Source organism: Megascapheus bottae, chromosome 8 (assembly GCF_031878675.1).
Source record: "Megascapheus bottae isolate mThoBot1 chromosome 8, mThoBot2.hap1, whole genome shotgun sequence".
Taxonomy (NCBI): domain Eukaryota; kingdom Metazoa; phylum Chordata; class Mammalia; order Rodentia; family Geomyidae; genus Megascapheus; species Megascapheus bottae.
In genome coordinates, this window is record NC_143516.1 from 70,901,746 (window position 1) to 70,925,495 (window position 23,750).

Below are 23,750 nucleotides of genomic sequence, written 5' to 3' on the forward strand. Positions count from 1 at the left end.
TCATAGGGGAGTTCTATGTTTAGCCTTTTGAGGCTCTGTCATACTGCTTTCCATAGTGGTTGAATGAGTTTGCATTCCCACCAACAGTGTAGTAGTGATCCCTCCTGGCCACATCCCCTCCAGCATCTGTTGTTATTAGTTTTTCTGATCCTGGCCATTCTAACTGGAGTGAGGTGGAATCTTAGAGTTGTTTTGATTTGCATTTCTTTTATGACCAGAGATGTTGAGCATTTCTTCATGTGTCTATAGGCCATTTTTGTTTCTTCTTCAGAGAAGACTCTCTTTAAGTCTTTGGCCTATTTTTTAATGGGATGGTTGTTACTTTGGAGATTAGTTTTGGAGTGATTCAATTTTTTGAGTTGTTGATATATTTTAGATATGAGGCCTTTGTCCGTTGTTTGGTTGGTGAAGATCTCCCACTCTGTAGGCTTCCTAATTAATTTACTAGCTATGTCCTTTGCCATATAAAAGCTCTGCAGTTTAATGCAGTCCCACTTATCCAGCCTTTCTCTGATTTGTTGTGATTCTTGGTCCTTATTAAGAAAGTTTCAACCTGTGCCAAGGAGGCCTAGTGTATCTCCTATCCCTTCTTGTAAAGTTTTCAGTGTGTCAGCTTTTACCTCCAGGTCTTTGATCCATTTGGAGTTAATTCTAGTGCAGGGTGACAAAGAAGGATCCAACTTTAGTTTTCTGCAGGTGCTTAACCAGTTCTGCCAGCACAACTTGTTGATTTCTATCTAGTAGTAATCTATTCCTATAAACTGTCTTAGATTTCTCAATATCTAAATATAATTCCACTCCCTTCAATTTAAAGCTACCAAATGTAGGTCCTAACTTGGTTTATAAATAAATAAACACCAAAAAAAAAGTGAGTCTTTAGATCTTAGCTTCCTGTGTATCTAGGATTACAGCATGAGCCACCAGCACTCAATCCTATTGATTGTTGTTTGATTTTCTTTTGGGGACAGGATCTCATTATGTAGCCCAGGCTATACCTAAATTCAAAATCCTATTGCCTCAGTCTCTAAAGTGCTGGGATTACAGACATGCACAACCATAGCCAGCATTAATTTTTAATTTTTAGTATGGTTATTATGATTAAACTTTTATCCTTTTATTTGTAAAAAAGTTGTTAAAATTCTTTTAAACACACTTTTATTTTATTTTTTGGTCAGTTGTGGGACTTGAACACTGGACCTGGGCTCAGTCCCTGAGCTCTTCAGCTCAAGGCTAGTGCTCTACCACTTTGGGCCACAGCGCCACTTCCACTTTTCTGATGGTTCATTGGAGTCACGAACTTTTGTGCCCGGGCTGGCTTTGAACCGCAATCCTCAGATCTCAGCCTCCTAAGTAATTAGGATTAGAGGTATGAGCCACTGGCACCCAGCCTAAACATACTTTTATTAAGGAAAGAAATCTTCCATTTCAAATGCCAGATTTGAATTACAGACACTTATAGTCAACCAAACTAAAAGAGCACTTTCATAGGTCAAGTGACATATACTAACACACTCTTCACTGAACTTTCCATTTGGAGACTGCAGCGCCATGTCCTGCCCTTGCTCTGGATGCCTAGACATTGGAGATTGTCCATCACCTGCTTTCCACTTCTGGGAGATTTGAGATAGTCCAACTCAATAAGAAATAGTCGGGACCAAAATCACAGTAATGCTCCACCAAGATCCACAATCTTAAGGTAATTTGTTTTCCAGGAAAATGTGAACTACACACACAATTTTCAATCTCAGTTTAAAACATTTCTATGTACTACCTGGGACATTATAGGTCTGGAAGATAGGTATGAGCTAGATAATCTTAAAAATGGTCACAACTAATAAGTATAGCCTTAGAATGCTTCTTATTTTGTCTACTTTAAGGTTTATGGGGTAAAGTGGTTCTTTCTGTGATCTGCAAATGCCCATCACTTAAAAGAAAATCTAATGGTATCCAAGATTTTACAGTCTCTAGGAAACTATGAACTTCCAGCTGTAGTTACATTTTAAACATAAAATTAAATTCTAGGCTTAGATGCTCCTTTAAAAGTATCTTTAATCTGGGGGCCGGGAGCGTGACGTAGTAGTAGAGTGCTTGCCTAGCATGCATGAAGTCCTGGCTTCCATTCCCCGGAACCACATACACAGATAAAGCCAGAAGTGGCACTGTTGCTCAAGTGGCAGAAGACTAGCTTTGAGCGAAAAGTGTCCAAGGGCAGTGCCCAGGGCCTAAGTTCAAGCCCCAGGACTGGCAAAAAAAATTATTTATTAATATGTATAAATATATATTAAATAATATGTAATGTTTACATATTATATATTCAGATAATATAATATATATTTATATATATTTAATCTGAATGCTCATACCTATAATCCTAGGTACTCAGGAGGCTGAGATCTTACGACTGTGGTTCAAAACCTATCTGGTCAGGAAAGTCTGTGAGACTCTTGTTTCTAGTTAACCATCAAAATGTCAAAAGTGGAGCTGTGGCTCACATGATAGAGTGCCAGCCTTGAGGAAGAAAGCTAAGGAACAGCACCCAAGCTCTTAAGTTCACACCCCTGCAATGACATACACACGACAAAATGCCTTTTAAACTACCTTTGAATTTTAAAATTCAATATAGTTGCTAGCTCAGTGCTGGTGACAACAAACTGCATGCAGTTTTTCAGGGAGTTCAGTTCCCTTCCACTGCACCCAGTCATGGCATTGGACAGCAAGGGGAAATGAATGTCTCCACCTTAAGGAAAATTCTGATTTCATGGGCATGACATTTACTGTACATATTGACAAATGTATTCTATGAGTGAACCTTTGAAAATTCTTCAAGAATAATCTTCAATTCCCTTTGTGGAATGCAATTAGATTGTTTTGTTTTGGTTTTAACTGGCTATCCTTTCACAGATCTTCAAAAAGTCAGTACTGGGCAGCAGTGAGCTTGACCTCTGTTCTAAGTATAGCCATCATGGCTACAATTGTATTCATCATTATAGGACTCCTTGCTTGCCAGCCAGCAACAAATGCTGATGTCCTTCCTATGTGAAAGAATATTTAAATACTTTATTTATATGAAATGGTGTAATCATAAGTAATAACTGAATATTATTCATCAGATAAAGGATTTAGGTTATGCTAACAAGTCTTAGAACTGGGCTTTCACCCTAGGCAGTGTGGCACCAGAGTTCTGTTCCTAATCATAAAGTGATATGCATGCACAAGTCTCCTTCCTCTAAGTTGGGTGTTATCATCCCAGCTTTTCAGGGGAGGAAGCTGAAGTTGAAATAATTCAAAATAATGTGGTACACCCTGGCCTGAGTTGCAAATCTGCCCATTCTTTTCTCCTTTGGGCGTGGGAGAAGACTGGATTTCTCAAGCATCATTCTGAGTTTAGTGTGACAATGTGATTTGCTTTCAGCAACATTGAAAAGAGAAGTGAAGCATTAGGAGCCTGCTGTCCTGAGCACGCTACACTGTATAGTCATATACTTGTCAAGAAGGAGCCTGGCTACCCTGAATATTTGAGGGACAGTTGGACGGAGAATCATGGGATGAGCATGTGGGACTATTGACTAGCATTGAATTTATACAGACACAAATGGGTCAATTCCTGTGTTTACAGATGGGGCTAGGGGAAGCAGACAGTTTTTAACCATATCAGGATCCGTTCTGAATTTAATAATTTGTCAGAATTGTTTGTTCAAACTTAAGTAGCTTCTTGATGTCACATAGAGATCTTAAGTCTAGGTCTCAGACTTATCAGTTAGGAACTCAAGCTACTTTTGTTTGTTTGTTTCCCTTTCCTTCTGTCTTTATTTTATTTTATTTTTTGCATTTGCTTTTAAAATTTTTAAATTTATTTTATTTCATTTTAATGTATAGAGGGGTTACAATTATATTCGCCAGATAGAAGGTGCATTATTTCTCACATATTGATAACCCTTCTCATGTTTTTGTCCCCATTTCCTTCTCCCCACCCCCTCTCCTCATCTATTTTCCCCTCTCATTTCAAATAAACATATATTCCACCAGGTAACAAAAGAAAGTGTAACACTTCACGAATTTGCATGTCATCCTTGTGCAGGGGCCATGCTAATCTTCTCTGTATCGTCCCAATTTTAGTATATGTGCTGCCGAAGCAAGCACCTTGTATCTTTATAATAATAATAAAAGTTGAATGTGGAATCACTTTAACCCATTAGCTGCATAGCACTGACTCTCTTAATGAGTGGGAGCAGCAAGAGCATGAAAAACTGAGCATCTTTTCCCAAAGTCTTATCTTAAAACCTAAACTCAATGATTGGAATCCATCACTGCCTCTTTTGTTACCTTTGTTACTGAGTGACTTCGGAGATGCTCAGGTAATACAGGAAAGACAAAGGATGCTTTATTTCTTCAATGAGCAAGACTAATTTTTTAGATTAGAGGTTTCTTTTTCTATACTTAGACACTGATTAGCTTTCCACTTTATTTAATCACAAAATTCTTAACTCTTTACTCACCAACTCCTTTCAATATTGTTTAGTTTGTTTTTAATCTTACTTCATTACAGAAATGACTAAAGGTGAATTCTGTGTGTATGTTTAACCTCGGAAAATATCTATTTAATGACCCTGAGCTAGTTTTTGTAGAATAATCCATACAGTTAATAAATTATCCAGATTGGAGGTGAAATTGTTTGGGAATACAGTGTAATGTGTGGGGATGTAATGATGGAATCCTCTCCCAATACTTCACCCCTCATATAACTAATACAAGAAAACTATATTTAAAGAAAATTATATTGGTCGTGTCTTTTTTGGTTTTACTTTGGAAGAATTACAGACTTATAGAATGGTGCAAAAAGTTGTATGTCAAGTTCCTGTGTGCCTTTCAGTATTTCCTCACAAATGGGAGTTTGAGACAAAATTTGGTTTAAAAAAGCTAACCGGATGAGATGTGCGTGTTTGTCTGCCAGTTTCTCACATGCCCAGATTCCTAAACCACTACCATGATTAAAGAAATCTGTTCCTGTGTTCATTTAATCTTAGACATTAGAAATCATAGTTATCTCAAGCCTATTAATGATGACTTTCTTGGTTTCTTCAATAGCATGACTTTAAAAAAAAAAAATTAATTCTTGCCGTACCAGACATTGAACTCAAGGCCTTGCACTTGCTCTGCTTGCTTGTTTGGCTGGCACTCTACACTTGAGTCATACCTGCATCCCTGCTCTTGGTTAGTTTTGGACACCGTCCCTGAGGGTTTTTGCTCAAGGCTGGTACACTATCAACTTGAGCCCCCAGCTCCATTTCCATTTTTTTTTTTACTGGCTAATTGGAGTTTCATGGGCTATCCTGCTTGAGTGGGCTTTGAACCATGATCCTTAGATCTCAACCTGCTGAGTAGCTAAAAGTACAGGTATGAGCCACTGGCACCAGGTGAAGCTTATTTATTTATTTATTTATTTATTTATTTATTTATTGCCAGTGTTGGGCTTGAACTCAGGGCCCATGCGCTGTCCTTGAAGTTGCTCAAGGCTATCACTCTACCACTTGAGCCACAGCACCATTCTGGCCCTTTCTATGTATGTGGTAACCAAAGAATCAAATCCAGGGCACCAGGCATGTTAGGCAAGCACTCTACCAGAGGCCAAACTCCCAGCTTTAAAAAAAAAACAAAACAGTTTTTTTGACCTTCCATTTAGAATACTACAGACATTGACTGTATTGAACTTATATAGATATATGTTATGTAAGAGAAATTGACAGTGATACATTCCTATAAGATACATACATTGGTATATTAATTAGAATCTTTTTCTGCCCTGACAGGTGATAAGTCTCCATGTTCAGTGAATTAAGTTGTGATTGGGTCATATGCTGTATGGGACAAGTAGGCAGCTATCTGGCAAATGGATTGTCATTCTGCTTAAAGCAAAGGAAAATTAAAATGTTATGGCATGCTAGAGAGGAAAAAATAGAATATATGTGGGTGTATACGTTGGTGATACTCAAAATAAATGAAACAATGAAATATACAGAAAAGTGCATGTGTGGATTTCATTGAGAAGTAACTGCTGTAGGGAGTAGAAAGACAAAGGATTACATAACATTTAAAATTACGCCCAAGAATCCTGAGTTTTATGTTAGTCATTTGACTACATTTGCAAGTAGTCAATATTAAATGACTAAGATAGATTATATTTTACCAATAGTTTGTCATGTACACTTGAAAATCACTCCATTAAGAATCATCCATTTTTTTTTAAAAAAAAGTATCATCAATTTACACTGGCCATCAATTGGACCAGTGGCTTATATGTGTCCTAGAGGCTGAGAACAGCAAGAACATGGCTGATGGTGGAATACTCAGGCTCCACAATTAATAACTGGACTCAGTGGTGATAGCTAAACATCACCAGTGGAAAGCTGAGATTTGGAGAAAATCTGGACAGAAAAATTCATGAGTTCCATCTCAGCAGAAGGAAACTCTGGGTATGGTGGTATGCCCCTGTGATCCCAGCTACAATGAATAGCCCAAAATAAGTAGATTCTGGTTCAGGTAAATGATTGCTCTAAAAAATTACCACAAGCACAAGGCACTGAGTCCCAGTATTGAAAAACAGAAAAGAAAAAAAAAAAAACAAAGAATTATCAGCTTGGGGCTGGTAGTGCAGCCTAGTGATAGAGTGCTTGCCTAGCATGCGCAAAGTCCTGGGTTCAGTTACTCTGTGCCATATACACAGAAAAGGCCGGAAGTGGCACTGTGGCTCAGGTGGCAGAGCGTTAGCTTTGAGCAAAAAGTTTCCAAGGACAGTGCCCCGGCCCAGAGTTCAAGGCCCAGGACTAGCAAAAATAAAGTAAGCTGGTTTCAATTCAGAAGTCTAGTTTTTGTGGAGTCAGTTGGCTAACTATGCAGATACATCACAGAAGACATGTAATTTCTCATCACATGTGGAAAGAGACTTGAAACTTCTAGCACCAGTTATGTGGCTCACAGAAGAGCTTAATGGTCCCTTCCACACACACCAAAATAAAAATAAGGGCTTAGATGTGAACTTTGTGTGCCCCAACCCCAAAATCTCTTGGATCAGAGCTGAAGATACACACAAGCAGAATATGATGTAATATAAGAAAGATCATTCAGCTATGAAGATCGCCAAAATAAACTGCACTCATCTGGAGGCAATGAGACCCTGGTCTGGAGAAATTCAAGCCTGGATTTAGGAACCAATAATGGTAAGTAATCTAAACAATGGGATGGTTTTAGTTCCTTCAGTCCTGAGATTTTATTAAATGTATACCAGCAAATCCCAGGTGTAGCTCTTACTAACTTCATGAATATCACTTACCTTTGTTGGACCTCAGTTTCCTGCTGTTCAATAGACTGAAAGGTAATAGAAGCTTATAAAAACTGTTAGAAGCTGAAATGAGGTTGAAGAACCTTAGCAACAGCTTGATTTCAAACTCCCTTCTCAGACGAAGAGTGAGATCCACAAGGAGATCTGATAAACCATCTAGGCTCTATGAGTAATGAGGTGTACACCACCTGTGTTGTTAAGCATTGTTAAGGGATAGATCACACTCCAACCTCCAATTCATGTAGAAAAAGAAATTCTGATAAAGCTTTCAAGCTTCCAATATCTGCAAATGTCACAGTAACCCTCTTGCATGTGGAGAGTGGGGACTGGCAGGGATTGGAAATGGTGCCTTGAAGAAGACCAGAGGAAGCAGGGAGTTTAATTCTGTACCTGCAATGCTACAAGGCAGGAAGTGAAACAGTACCGACTGAAGTATTAAGATCCAACTGGGATTTGCTGGAAACCAAGAAGGAGTCTTAAGTATATAGAACCAAAAGAGGAGCTTCTGAGAAATGGGGGACATTAGAGAGAAAGGTAGGAAATGAGGGGAAGGAGAAGGGAGAAAAAGAAGAGCAAGAGAGGGGAGGGAGGGAAGGAGGGAGGGAAGGAAGGACTTAACTGGGGATAAGAGTTTCTTGTACTTTCCTGTCCTTCCTGGCTTTGAACCAAGGTCCTGAGTAAAAAGGATTACAGATAAGCCACTAGTGCCCAGTGTAACATTTTTACTTAAACCATAAAGCAGGATCATTTCATTTGCATAAATGCAAAAGCAGACAAAATGAAACAGTATTGTTTAGGAGCTTATATTTAGGGAGATTTGCTAAAAAATTAATAATTAGCTTGAAATTTAGTGTGGTCATGTCTTCCACATGAGAGGTTGTCACTGGAAATGTAAATGTTAAGGAGCTCATGATCTTCAAAGCTTCAAGGCTTTTTTTACACTTGAGTTTACTCAATTCATTAAACCATGATTTTTAAATTTTGTAGATACTGTAGGCATATATGTATATGGATATATACATATATAAACTATTATGATGGAGAGAGTAGATTTTTTTTTTTGCCAGTCCTGGGCTTGAGCTCAGAGCCTGAGCACTGTCCTTGGACTTTCTCAAGGCTAGAGCTCTACCACTTGAGCCTCAGCACCACTTCCGGCTTTTTTCTATGTATGTGGTACCGAGGAATCGAACCCGGGTCTTCATGCATGCTAGGCAAGCACTTTAACCACTAGGCCAAACTCCCGGCCCCGAGAGAGTAGATTTTTTTCCCCTCCAGTTCTAGAGCTTGAACTTAAGGCCTGGACACTGACTTTAGGCTTTCTCAAGGCCACCACTCTATCCCTTGAGCCACAATACCACTTCTGGCTTTTGCTATGTATGTGGTATCAAGGAATTGAACCCCAGGGCTTTATGCATGATAGGTGAGCTCTCTACCAACAGGCCATGCTCCCTGCCTAAGAGGGTAGATTTTTTTCAAAGTTACACAGAAGAGCTAGGTACTGGTGGCTCATGCCCATAATCTTAGCTACTCAAGAGGCTGAGATCTGAGAATCACAGTTCAAAGCCAGCCCAGAAATGAAGGTCCAAGCTCGAGTCTTGAGCTGAAGAGCTCAGGGACAGCACCCAGGCCCAGAGTTTAAGCCCACAACTGACCTCCCCCCACCAAAAAAAACCCAATTACATAGAAATATTGCAGTAAACCTCTGCCTTCTGAGCGCTGGGATTACAGGTGTGATCACTGCCCAGCTAAGCAAACACTTTCCATAGGACATAAAACTAGGCTTGAAAAATAGAAAGGGATCACTTATTCTTTATTAGATATCCCAGATCAGTTCTTTCTCCCCCTACCCCCAGGCCTGGGGCTTGAACTCAGTCTGTACACTGTCCTTGAGCTTCTTTTGCTCAAGTATTACCTCTCTATGACTTCAGCCACAGTGCCAGTTCCAACTTTTTTGGTATGTGGCACTGAGGAATTGAACCCATGCATTCTAGGCAAGCACTCTACCACTAAGCCACATTCCCATCCCATTAGATCAATTCTCAAAATTAGCCTGTAGCTGGGCATACCTGTGGCTCATGCCTATAAGGCTAACTACTTAGGTAGCCTGAGGTCTGAGCATCTCAGTTCAAACCTGGCCCTGCCAGAAAAATCACCAAGACTCATCTCCAGCATCCAGCACAAATCTGGAAGTGAGATGTGGCTCAAGTGGTAGCGTGTCAGCCTTGTATGAAAACATTATTTTAGTTGTGCTGGGGATGTAGCACAGTATTAGAGCACTTTCATAGCACATGTGTGGCCCTAGATTTGATCCCCAGGACTGGAAAAAATTTTAAAGTATAACGATAATATCTGATGACTCCAGTGGCCCAGAAGATCCACAGACTTACAAAGTTTTATCATCTCAAGAGTAAGCATGAAGAATCAGCGGAATTTTATGCTTCATTGACAGAGTGCACAGCTCTTTAAAAATGCAGTTCAAGAATGCATCACACCAACCTGGATTGGTTGTGGCTTTGTCAAGCCATTAAACCATTTCATGAGTGCTTAAGTCTTTAATGGGAAAAAATGGCTCTCAGTGTTATAGAATGTTCATTTTGAAACTTTTCTGATTATTCTTGGTGTTGAAAAAATTGAAGGATTTAATAGACACTTGAATGTCTTTATTTGTGAATTATTGTTTGATATATTTCCCCATTAAAAGCTCATTCTTGATGTGAAAGTGTTTGGTGTTACTGTTAATTCTCCCTGTGTTGTAAATCGCAAGAATTTTGCAAGTGAATTGTATTCAAATTTTATTTGGCATATTTTAATATATAAGGCTTTAATCACTTTTGTTTATATGGTCCATTATTTTGTGGAGGTTTGAAACATTGCTTTACTGCTTTTATTCATCTTTGAATTATATAAATATTACATATTTGGCATTCTAAGAATATTTAACCCTTTCTGTGAGGCTGGATTAAAATGTGAGGCCAGTCCAGAAATAGGGCTATAAGACTCAAAATTAGGGCCCGGGAGTTTGGCCTAGCGGTTAAAGTGCTTGCCTAGCATGCACAAAGACCCGGGTTCGATTCCTCGGTATCCCACATACACAACCAAGCCGGAAGTGGCAGAGACGAGACTGCGACGGCGACAGAGAGCGAAAGAAGCGAGCTGAGCTGAAGTGAACAGAGCCCAACCGAGTGGTGGCCGGAGCGAGCGGGGCCGGAGCGAGCAGGACCGGAGCAGCGTGCAGGAGCGAGCCGAGCCAGAGCCAGCGAGGCCGGAGCGAGCGGGGCCAGAGCGAGCAGAGCCAGGAGCAAGCGAGAGCTGGCCGGGCCAGAGCGAGCGGGGCCAGAGCTAAGCCTAGCCGGGCCGGAGCGAGCAGGGCCGGAGCGAGCGAGAAAGGGGCCAAAAAAAAAAAAAAGACTCAAAATTAGGCATGGTGATACCAGCCTTCCATCCTACCTAAGCAGGAACTATAAATGGGAGAATCATGATTCAAGTTAATCATAAAATTGGGAATATTTGAAATATACTAAGAGAAAAAAAGTTCTGATAGCATGGCTCAAGTTGGCAAGCACCTAAAGTGTGGAGTCTTGAATTCAAGTTTCAGTGCTACAAATATTTTTTAAACATTTAAAAATGAAATTCAGGGCTGGGAGTTTGGCCTAGTGGTAGAGTGTTTGCCTAGCATGGACGAAGACCTGGGTTTGATTCCTTGGTACCACATACATAGGAAAAGCTGGAAATGTTCTGTGGCTTAAATGGTAGAGCACTAGCCTTGAGAAAGCCAAGGACAGTGCCCAGGCCTTGAGTTCAATCCCTAGGACTGGCAAAAAAAAAATGGAATTCAAACTAAATTGAAGGGCTGGGAGCATGGCCTAGTGGTAGAGTTTTCGCCTAGCGTGCACACAGCCTTGGGTTTGATTGCTCCATACCACACACACAGAAATGGCTGGAAGTGGTGCTATGGCTCAAGTGGTAGGGCAAAAAGTGTCCAAGGGCATTTCCCAGGCCCTGAGGTCAAGCACCAAGACTAAGAAGAAAACAAAATAAAACTAAAACTGAAGATTTTTTTTTCAGCTATCAAAATCTGGTGGTGGAGACACAGGAATAACACACATTGCTGAAGAGTATAGAAAATGACACATCTGTATAATGTAGACTGCTCATCTCTAGCAAGCCACATACATCCAGATGTTAATATGGAAATCTCTATGTAAGTTTATCTGAGCATGTTTCCTCAGCAATACGAAATAATGAAAATATGTATTCACAATCTCTCATGGAATATGATTGATAATTTTCAAGCACAGGTGATTGGTTAGAGAAGCCATAAAATTTACAAAAAAAAAAATGCAACAGTGTAGCTAGAAAACAGAATCTGGCTGAGCGCTGGTGGCTCATGCCTGTAATCCTAGCTAGTCCTGAGGCTGAGATCTGAGGATTGCAGTACAAAGCCATCCTGGCATAAAAGTCCTTAAGACACTTATCTCCAGTTAACCTCCAGAAAACTGGAAGTGATGCTGTGGCTCAAAGTGGTAGACATTGCACAGGCCCAAAGTTCAAGCCCCACAACCACGAACAACAACAATAAAAAGAAACAGTTTGAATTACTATAAACATAGAATGAGTTCCAAGAAGTGTGTAATTAAGTGAAAAGAAAAAGATCATTTTCAAAAACAAAAAGTGACTACCAAATGGAACCCAGGAAGCACATAAAACAAATGGGATGGTTATTTACGACAGCTCAGGAAAATTGGATAGAAGGAAGAAGAGGAGAATACGTGGCATGCCTCTGATCATATCTTTTGGAGTCTTTGGCTTGTTAGCTTTAGGTAGTTGTACAAAGGATGGGCCAATTTACAAAGCAGTTTATGACTGCAGTGCTTCTTGATCAGCATCATCTTTCAACATTCACACCCCCCTTCCTCCCACCCTTTCCTTTTCTTCATTTTGTGGTGTCTACAGTGTGTTTTTTACTTCATTCTCCCCCACATTTCCTTTTGAGAACACACTAATAGTCTGCATATTCTGAAGTGAAATCTGGACCAGTGAGAAAGAAGTACTAGAACTGAAAACAAATGGAAATGCCTACACTTACTTGCATTGCAAATGACACCTGAGCCACAAATAAAAAGAGGGCAGGAGGGCGGGAGGGAGGACTAAAGCAGTTTATAGATACAGTATTTATTTTCCACCTGCATTCTTGAAAGCCTAAACATCCTAAACTCCTTGATAACTTCTTATTGAAATGGCCTGGGCAAAACAATTCTGAAAGTGTTTTAGGTGTACTGAACAGTTGAACAAATATACTGATGGTGTTAGAAGCTACCACTGTGGAAGAAGAAATATTCATATATGGAATGCTAGAAGACAAGAATGACATTTCAATGATGGGTTGAAGCTACAAGTATTACTGTAAATTCATGATTTATAAAATAGGCATGTGTTCATGAGTATTGCTGAGCATCTAAATGTGTATGTACCTGTGTCTTTATTGGTATCCCTGTATGTGCACATATACATGTGTTCTCTTTAATGAGAGAGCCAAAGACCATACATAGAAGCAATGAGTAAAACTAATACCTGATGCTGTCTCCAAGAACAGAATTAAAATACAGTTAAGTGTTCAAGGTATAGAGGAAGTTTGTTTGACAGGAGAGTTTGAAAAAAAAAAAAAAACTCTTCTTTAGGAGAGGGGCCTAAAGAGTATAATGGAGCCTCTTGGAGGCTCTTTCCTTGTCTCCTCTCCTGGGCTTTGCAGTGATGGCTTGGGGTCTTCTGCATGCATTGCCTGGCTCTTCCCAATAATTGAACAGACACTCATGGCATTATGAAAAGAAGCAGCAGCATCTGAGCAGGAGTCCAAGGCACTATGGGAAAGAGAAGTACCATTTTCACCTCTCTCTACCTAACAGTTCCCGTTTTTATCCTTACACTCAAACATTGGTTCTCACTGAAAGGAACCACAATGTCTAAGCAAAATCAGATTCCAATTCCCAAACAGAGTAGCTGGCTTCCTTAAGGCATGGCATGCCCATAGCATTCAATACTTATGTTCTTCTTCTCTTCAAATCCTTGGCATTTCCACTTACTTTCTTTTCTTGTTGCTGTTTTTATACTTCTTTAACTGATCCAAGAAAAGGGGTACATATTAATGGGGAATCATGTTGGTTTGATAAGGTACACATTGCACAATGGTTAAATTCCCCAGCCACTCATGAAAATGATTATCAGTCTTTTGATGGTTCATGAAGTTCATAATGATACTCAGAATATTAAACAATGTCAAAAATTTTTATTTTTTGTTTTATGTGCCACCTTTGGGCCAGTGTATTAGCCCTTACATTTTTTTTTCTGGTTCAAAGCAGACACTTAAGCCACTGTTTCATTTCCAAGTATTTTTGCCAGTCCTGGGGCTTGAACTCAGGGACTGAGGACTGTCCTTGGACTTTCTCAAGGCTAGAGCTCTACCACTTGAACCACAGCACCCCTTCTGGCTTTTTGTCTATGTATGTGGTCCGAGGAATCGAACCTGGGTCTTCATGTGTGCTAGGAAAGCACTCTACCACTAGGCCTTTGTTTTTTTTTTCTTTTTTTAAATCTCATCTACCTACACACATTGTGTGACCTTAGAAGGTTACATAAAAGTTGGCTCTCAAAATCTATCTTAGTAAGCTTTCTTCATTTGCAGTTGTCCCAACATTTCTACTTTCATGTTTCAATGTGAAAGGCGGCTAGAACAAGAGCTCCCTGCTCTCTGGCAGGCACTTCTTTTGGTTGCCCTGATACTGCTGAATTATTTTCCCTTTTCTGGCATACCAGAAGAGGTTCAAATGGCTGCCTTTATAAGATCAAGACACAGCCGACATCAGACTAGTTACACGAACTGTATCACTATGAGTTTGATGTTTGTTTACTTAACTTGCTTTTCTCTGGATGAAAGGAAAACATAAGCATTATGGAAGGAACCTAAGATTTTCTTCTCTGTTTATATCCCTGAACCGTCTAATACTATACTTTCAAGTGGCTTATGGGAAGGATTAAAATCCAAGGGCAAAAGTGACAAATAGACACTGTTTCTATTGTCAGCCTCTGAAGTTTCACGAGCAGACTAAAAGTTCACTCAAGGTCGATGAAAATACTACCAGATGCCAAGAGGCCGGAAGCCAAGATTTGTGCCTTTGTGCAGAGAACTGAATAGTTCCCAACAGCTACAGAAATATTGGAGCCTTGGCAATGATGGAAATATTCTAATGAAAAGGAGGGCAAGAAAGGAAGACATGTTTCTGAACTAATCAGCTTTAGGGACAGATCCTAGCCCTCTAACATGAAGGCAGATAACTGAACATGTAAAGCTACAAAATGACATTTATTTCTCCTTCTTATGATGGGTTTTAGTACTAAAGGTTGAAATAAAACTGAGATAACCTGAGGTCTTTTAATGTAGGGAAGTAACCCACATGATAATAAAGATTCAAGTTTACAACAAGCAAATCGGATAATTTGCTAGACGTGTGTGTGTGTGTGTGTGTGTGTGTGTGTGTGTGTCATGGGACTTGGATTCTGGGCCTGACTGGCTTCAGCTCAAAGCTACTGCTCTACCCCTTGAGCCACAGCCCCACTTCTGGATTTCTCATGGTTAATTGGAGATGAGAGTCTCACATACTTAAAAGTCAGGCTGACTTTGAACCATGATCCTTAGATTTTAGCCTCCTGAGTAGCTAGGATTACAGGTGTGAGCCACCAGCGGGCCCAGCTAATTTGATATTCTAAGGTATGTAGAATGTGACTCACAAGACATCTGAAAATGTTATTTTCCCCAGTAAATTTTAAAAAATCATAAAAATCTTTAGAAATTACTGTGTGCTTCTGAATATATTATGTGCTTTCTTTATTCATCTGTTTTGAAGCTATTAAGCAGCATAGTGATAATGAGCTGTTCTGAAACTAGAGCTGCTAAAACTCAGAAGTGCTTTTGATGCAATGTGGGTTGAATTTTTAGGATATAAAATACATGGCCAGGTGCCAGTGGCTTACACCTGTAATCCTAGCTACTCAGAAGAATTAGAACTGGGGATAACAGTTCGAAACCAGTCCAGGCAGAAAAGTCCATCAGACATTTATCTCCATTTAAACAATAAGTGAGGTGGCTCAAGTAGAGTATTTTACTGTTAATTTACAAAGTATGTAAAGACTTCACAAATGCTTATACAAATATTTTCTTTCTCATAACCAAAATCTGAATTTAATATCTTTATCAAAAATGAATTTATTGCTTTAGTTTCTATAACAACTTGTTAGATATTGGCCTGTAGTAACAGAAAAGAAACAGAAGAGGGCACTTTAGTTCTCTGACAAAGTAAAGCCTTTCAAAAAATCTTTCGTTAAGTCAATGAAACAGACCCTAAGATTTAAACTACCGGGTAGGGATTAAAAGAAAGTGTAAAGTAAATTTCTCCCCGCTTCTGTAGCCCAATCAAAGGTAAACTTCAGCTTCTGTCCCAGATCCATCTGCAAAGCAGTTCTGTACTATGAAGAACAAAACTGTCCTGAGAACTTTGAATGACCAGAGACCCATCATTTCAAGTCTATGAACCCATTCTTTTCTTTTTCTGTCTCTGTTTTTTTTTAAATATTTTTATTGTGATTAATAGAAGGGTTACATTATATTCACCAGATAGAAGGTGCATTACTTCACAAACATTGATACCCTTTCTCATGACATGGGCCCCATTCCCCTCTCCCCCCCCCTGCTTATCTTGATTTCCCCCCTTCCCTATCCAATTTCAAATAACCAATTACAATTAAACACATATAAAATATATCAGATAACAAAGTGAGATACTGTAACACTATGAGATAACCAAGGGATGGCAAAAGAGATGAGAGATAACATTAAGGACAGCAGTCACTCATTATATGGCTTTTGTTTCCTTATCCTGGAGGTTCTTACATTTAGTGTCATACTATTTGGCCTTATGTCTCAAGATTTTGTTCTGTTGTAAATCTCTGCTAGAAGAGCCCAAGGTTTCTACTGATTATGACAAATGAGAGAGACTATTGGGCCTATGTTCCTTTGAATCTGGCTTACTTCACTTAATATGATTTTTTTCTAAGTCTTTCCATTTCCTTACAAATGGGGTGATGTCATTCTTTCTGACAGCAGCATAGAATTCCATTGTGTATAAATACCACATCTTGTTGATCCACTCATCAACTGAGGGACATCTGGGTTGGTTCCATATCTTTGCTATGTGAACCCACTCATTTTGGACAAATACTCATCAAGTAAAAGAAGAAAAAGAAAACATTAAATTTCTAACAATTTATGCAGGGCATTCAAAGTTCATGCCTTGTGATTCTAGATACTCCAGAACCTCAGACCCACCATTAGGATTGTGGTTTGAAGCCAGACCAGAGAGAACAGTCCAACAGACTCCATTCCCAGTTAGCCAACAAAATGCTAGATTGAGTTGTGGTTTAAGTAGTAGAGCACCAGCTAAACAAAGCAAGCAAGCTTAAGCAAGCACAAGGCCCTGAGTTTCAAACTCCCAATGCCAGAAGGAAAAAGAAAAACTTGACATGTATTCATTTCTAGATTTTCCAGTCCATGAAATGTACAGATTGAGTAGTCCAAAGAAATAGCAATAAACTGTATATATCTGTCTTTATTTGGAAATCACTAATAATTGACGTATCTGGACATGTTATCTATTTAGTTTCTTCCCAGATCATCTTTATCATTTTTCTTGTCATTATTGTCATAATTACCACTCATGTAAACTTTTGCTTTTTTTGTGGGGGGGTCATGGGGCTTGAACTCTGGGCCTAGCTGCTATCCCTAAGCTCTTCAGCTCAAGGCTACCATCCTACCCCGGAGCTACAGGCCCACTTCTGTTTTCTAGTGACTAATTGGAGATAAGAGTCTCTCATTCTTTAGTACCTGGGCTGGCTTTGAACCGAGATACTCAGGTCCCAGCCTCCTGAGTAACTAGGATTACAGGAGTAAGTGGCTGGGGAATTTAACTATTGTGCAATATGTAGCCAATGTGCAATATGTGCCTTTCAAATACCCTCTTTTTAAATGTCGTTTCTTTTTTTCTGGTAGTACTGAAATTTGAATTTAGGGCTTTCTGCTTGCAAAGCAGGTACTGTACTTTTTTTTTTGTATTTTATTGTTGGGGTAATGTGTGGAGGGGTTATAGTTACGTCAGGTAGTGGGTACTTCTAGAACATTGATACCCATTCCCATGGTTTTTTTCTTACTTTCCCTCCCAGTACCCTGCACTCTACTTCTTGATCAACACCTCTAATTCTTTTCTTTTTTTTTTTATTATCATTCATGGGTTTTGTACTCTGGACCAGAGTGCTGTCCCTGAGCTCAAGGCTATCACCATTTGAGCCACAGCGCCACTTCCATCTAACTCTTTTGCTGTGATTATTTTTGAGGTAGGTAGTCTTGCTTTTTGCCCAGAGTGACTTTGTCTATAGTCTTCATTTATACTTTCTGCCATTTTTGAATGACAAGCATGCAATACTATGCCCAGCTTTTACTGTTGAGATGGAGGTCTCACAAACTTTTATGCTCAGGTTGACCTGGAACCAATATTCTCCTGTTCTTAACCTCCCTTGTAGTTGAGAGGACAGAGCTACGTCAGTATGCCCAGCTATGGGTCAACATGGGAGCTCACAAACATGGCCTTGAACTGCCATCTTACAGATCTCCTCCTGAGTAGCTGGATCAGAGCTATTATAATTTAAAATAAATATTTGGAACATAAAATGTTTGTAAACATAATACATGATTGGACCTAGATTACATTTTCAATGTGTAAATGGTCTTAGAAAATTCACAATTCCCTGGGCCTCAATCTTTATATTTTATAAATGACATTCTACACTTCATTATCAGACTCTACTATAATGTCACCTGTTCTTATTTTGTATCTTGTTCTAGCAAATTAAGTTATCTATGTTCTAGTTATTTATGGATACATTGTGAGACTTAACTCTTTCAGGGTTCCAAGATTCACTTGAAAATGTTACGATGTTTCTCCTTTAAAATGCTGTAAGGGATGCCTCACTTAAAATGGACAGTCATTGCAGGCGGTTCGAGGACCTGCAGAAATCAATACACAAGCTTTATAATACTACATCAACAATCTCTGACATGGGATGGGTGCTGGTGGCTCATGCCTGTAATCCTAGATACTCAGGAAGCTGTGATATGAGGATTGAGGTTCAAAGCTAGCTCATGTAGAACAGTCTGTGAAACTCATAGTTCTAATTAACCACCACCGCCAAAAAATATCCTGGAAGTGGAGACATGGTTCAAGCGGTACAGAGTTGGGCTTTAAGCACAAAAGCCAAGTATTCATAAACTGCTTGCTCCTTTGTACAACTACTTAAAGATGACAATAATGATAATAATTAATACAACTGCAAATCTTTGAGATATGACTTGCCACAACTGGTTCCTGAGGTATTTGGAGAGCTCACCAGACTCAACCCTCTTGCCCCTTGCCTGATGGACCAGCAAAAAGATGCAGAATAGTGAGTTTGAAAGCTACAGCGGCACCAGCTTTGGCGGAGCCAGTGGCTACACTCCATCTCTGGTGGCTTAAGGTAAGAGACCCTGACACAGGCCAAAAGGAAACCAAGAACCCCAGATCAAAAACATAGCACCCTAAACTATATCTCAGCTGCCTTCTGCCAGTCTCACATATGAAGTATTCAAAATTGGGCATGTTGAAATCTCACAGGTTACTGTAGTGGGAATAATCAGACATGCAGAAAAGGCTCCAGCCAATATTGTTTACAAAGTAGATGCATAAAAATGAGGTGTGTATGGCCCAAGGCCTGAAGGATTGAACTTTCAGGATCTCAGGAACCAGCTCCAACATATGTCTATAGTCACAAGCAAGGTGTGGATTTTCTTAGCAACCAGGGACATATTTATTCTACTGTGGATGATGACCACTTTAAGTCCACTGATGCATAATAACTGAATCTCCCTGGGTGTCAGAGATGTTTCCAGCTGGACCTGCTTCTCACAGTCTGTTTGCTCCAGCTATGTGTGTTTGGCTAGGTGACTTCTAGGAAGGCTTCATGCTGACCGTTTCCTGCTGTCCTGTGTTTTTGCTGTTTAGAAACTGAAAGGAAAATGAGTACTTGACATGGAGGTAAACCATGGGAGGTTTCTTAAAGAATTTCCAACTAAGCTTCTAGGATACATAAGAGTGTAAGAGGAATGCTACAGAGAGAACAGGGTAATATTAGGACTTGGGGCTTTATTCTTTTTTTACTATTATTATTGAGGTAATGTTACAGTTACGTTCACCAGATAGTGGGTGCATTACTTCTCACATATTGATATCGCTTCTCACGTTTCTGTCCCATTTTCCTTCCCCCAACCCCCTCCCAATCATCTTGTTTTCCCCCCTCCCTTTCCTATTTCAAACAAACAAATAACCGTATATACAATATACAAGGTAACAGAGTCAGATACAGTAATAATATGAGATTAACCAAAGGGTAATAAAGGAAAAGAGAAATAACATAGTACATTAAGAACAACAATCACACAAGATAAAGCACTTGTTTCCATATTCTAGAGGTCTTTTCATTTAGCCTCACCCTATATGACCTTATGTGCCTAGGTTTTGAGCTATTGTAATCCTCTGCTAGGAGAGTCCTAGATGTGTACTAATTATTACAAATGAGGGAAACCATTGAGCCTATGTTCCTTTGGATCTAGCTTAATATGATTTTTCCAAGTCTTTCCATTTCCTTATGAAGGAAGGAAGGAAGGAAGGAAGGAAGGGAGGGAGGGAGGGAGGGAGGGAGGGAAAGGAAGGAAACAAGATAAGAAAAAAACAATCATGGGCTAGGTATGTGTGGCCCAAGTGGTTGAACACCTGCCCTGAGTTCAAATTGCAGCATAATCTTGCAAAAAAATTCTGACAGTGATTCAACCCAGGTTGTTACATATCTGAGGTCTGTTATTAGATAATGTATATGATGTATGTATATGATGGTGTGGGTTAAGATGAAAATTAGGCCATGTCACGACCTGAAGGCATGACCTTAATCTCATAAGCAGCAGGAAGTTCATTGAGATGTTTCGGCACAGAAATGGCAGATAGGCATTTTATACGGCAAAATCTGCAAATAGACTTTGAAATAAACCATAGAAGAAAAATGGAAAGGTAGTCTACAGACGTAATAATCTAGATGAGGCATAGTGCCAGCCTGTTGCAAAATTTGTCCAAAATTAGCAATGTTCTCCTTTCTAAGATAGGCCTACTTTGATCCCATGTAATAAATAATGGGAGAGTTTTCAAAGACTTGAGAACATTTTGAAAGCCAACAAATGATTATTCTGCAATTGCAAAACCAGTTATTTTATTTTCCATGGGAGGCAATTGGTAGGAAATGAGCGCCTTGCTTTTTTTTTTTTTTTTAATACCAGTGCTGGAATTTGAACTGGGTGCTGTCCCTGAGCTTTTGTGCTCAAAATTAGCATTCTACCACTTGAGTAGTACCTCCACTCTAGCTTTTTGGTAGTCAGTTGGAAACAAGAGTCTCAGACTTGCCTCCCTGGACTGACTTCAAATGGCAGTCCTCAGATCTCAGCCTCCAGGGTAGCCTGGATTTCACCATGAGTTTCAGGGAACTGGATGCACTTACACACTTTTTTTTTGTCTGCAAGGAGACTTATGTAGCCAAGGCCACACTGAGAATGTGGGAAGTATGTACCCAGCAGAAATGATGGAGGGCTTTGCTCCCTGTCTACCTCCAAGTTCAATAACAAAAGTTCTGACCAATTTCTCTATATTCCTAGGGCAGAAAGGATTCATGTTATATGATGCTAAGCCAATCTGGAAATGCCTTTCCAGTATCTAGCAACCAAACTAACACACCCAGCTAACAGTATTTCTAGATGGGAGGTTCATTGCAAAAATTCAGTGAAAATTAAATTTAAAAAATAGATACAAAAAATGACATACTTGTATTCATAGTTTGTCATCTAGGAAACTTGCACACACAGCCTTCTGCTACCATATGCCACCAATCCTATCTATCTTCTGTAAGGAAAGGAAAAAGATCATTAGTTAAACTATGAGGAAGGTCGGAGGGATGCTTTCCACTTCATAAATAGAACTCTGGCTGGGCGCCAGTGGTTTATTTCTATAATCCTATCTGCTTAGGAAGCTAAGTTCTGAGAATCACAATTCAGAGCCAGGTAGACAAATCTTATCCTCAGTCAGTAAAACACTGAAAGAGAAGGTGTGATCAAAATGTAGACTGCCAACTATGGGGAGAAAAAGCCAGAATATGAGAATATGAGGCCCTGAGTTCAAGCCCCAATACTGGCACAAATGAAAGAGAGAGAAACTGGCTAAGGGCTCTGAGGAATATGACCATAAATAAGGCAATGACAAGGAAATTTGAGAAAATTTGTTCCATTCAAATATTAGCTTATTGATTCCATAAAAGAAAAGTGAATATCTCATGATCTGGATCAATCCATCTTCCAGCCTCATGGCCACATCAGGTCTACACCCAATGCACATAAGCTGCTAGAAACATCAGAATATTTCATTTATCTCTCACCTACTGTCCCCTTGAGCAGGACTTACCTTTCCTTGCTCTTTCCTGTGACTTTGCATCTGAAGAAATCCTATCCAACCCCAATTTCCATTCCAAAGCCACCTTCTCCATTTACACTTATGTTAAACCCCTCTGTCTACCTCCTGCAAGCAAAAATAAATAAATAAAAATCACAATTACCCCTGCCTCTGGGACTGCATGTGTGTGTGTACTGGAGCTTGGACTCAGGGCCTTGATGCTGTCCTTGAGCTTTTTTGCTCAAGACTAGTGCTCTACCATTTGAACCACAGCTTCATTTCTGGCTTTTTGATGGTGAATTGGAAATAAGTGTCTGATGGACTTTCTGGCCTTACCCAGCTTCAAACCATGATCCTCAGATCTCAGCGTCCTGAGTAGTTAGTTATAGATGTAAATCACCAGCACTTGGTGTGGGACTATGTTCAGATGTTTCACATTCATCATAGCATACAGTTGCAAATATAGTGCCCATCTTGTTTTTCCCACTGAATTGTGCATTCCTTAATAGAGCCTGGCTCAATTCCTTTGATATCCTAACCACTCACATAACCTTGGCACGTATTAATGAGAACATCAGTGTTTCCAGGGGCAGGGGGAAGTTGCAGAGAAGACATTCTATTCAAAAGGCAATTGCAAAGCCAGGCTCTGGTGGCTCATACATGTAATTGTAGCTACTCAGGGGGCTGAAATATGACAGTTCCATATTCAGTTCAAATCCAGCCCAACCAGGTAAGTCTGTGAGACTCTGATCTCCAATTAACTAGCAGAAAGCCAGAACTGTAGGTGTTGCTCAAGTAGTAGAGGACCGTCCTGCGTGGAAAAGCTAAGGAACAGTCCCAGCCCTTGAATTCAAGCCTACAATCAAGAAAGTAATTATAATAATCTATAATAAAGTCATATAAGCCTAAATATGTAGAGTAGAACTAGGAATGAAAATTCAAATTCATTAAAATAGAATAGATTAAATGGGTGATAAAACATGGAAATGAGCAGTAACAAGAAATTGAATATGGTTATGACAAAGTTTTCTGGTTCAAAAAAAAATGAGAGAAGCAGGATATTGCCCATATGGGAGGGGAGGAAGACAGGGGAAGTTAATTTCTGTTTCAGGCTATTGAACCTGACAGGCATAGAATTTCCATTTGTAGGTGGAGAGCAGACAGTTATTGATACAAAACTGGAGCTTTAAGAAAAGTTAAGGACTGGGCTGGGAGTTGGGCCTAGCAGTAGAGTGCTGGCCTAGCATACACAAAGACCTGGGTTCTATTCCTCGGTACCATATACATAGAAAAAAAGCCAGAAATGGTGCTGTGGCTCAGGTGGTAGAGCAGTAGCCTTCAGAAAGCCCAAGCTCAGGTCTGGAGCTCAAGCTCTGGACTGGCAAAAAAAAAAAAAGTACAAGGGCATCAAATTGGAACTGAACACCAATCTCCACCAACGAAAACCTGTAACTTGTGGAGATTGATCAACACATTGTTGAATCCCCAATGGGTCATGGAGGAGATCAGAACAGAAATCCAACAGTTTATGAAATTTAACAAAAAGGACCGCACAAAATACCAGCTCCTTTGGGACACGGCAAAGGCAGTACTCAGAGGAAAATTTAGAGCTCTGAGTGCCTACAATAACAAATTGGAAAAAAATCACAAACCAGCAATTTAATGTCGTACCTTAAGCTCTTGGAAAAAAGGAACAACAAACCAACACTAATCCCAGTAGAAGGAAGCAAATTATTAAAATCAAAGCAGAATTAATTAAATGAACTGGAGTCCAAAAAATTATAGAAGAATCAACA

At 39.6% G+C, this 23,750-nt stretch overlaps 1 non-coding gene across 1 annotated transcript; it reads right to left on the reverse strand.

Moving 5' to 3' along the window:
* Positions 1 to 4,033: 4,033 nt before the first annotated feature.
* Positions 4,034 to 4,140, reverse strand: LOC150060135 (U6 spliceosomal RNA). The gene has a single exon (XR_016536515.1). It is a non-coding gene; the product is annotated as a U6 spliceosomal RNA (small nuclear RNA).
* Positions 4,141 to 23,750: the final 19,610 nt, after the last annotated feature.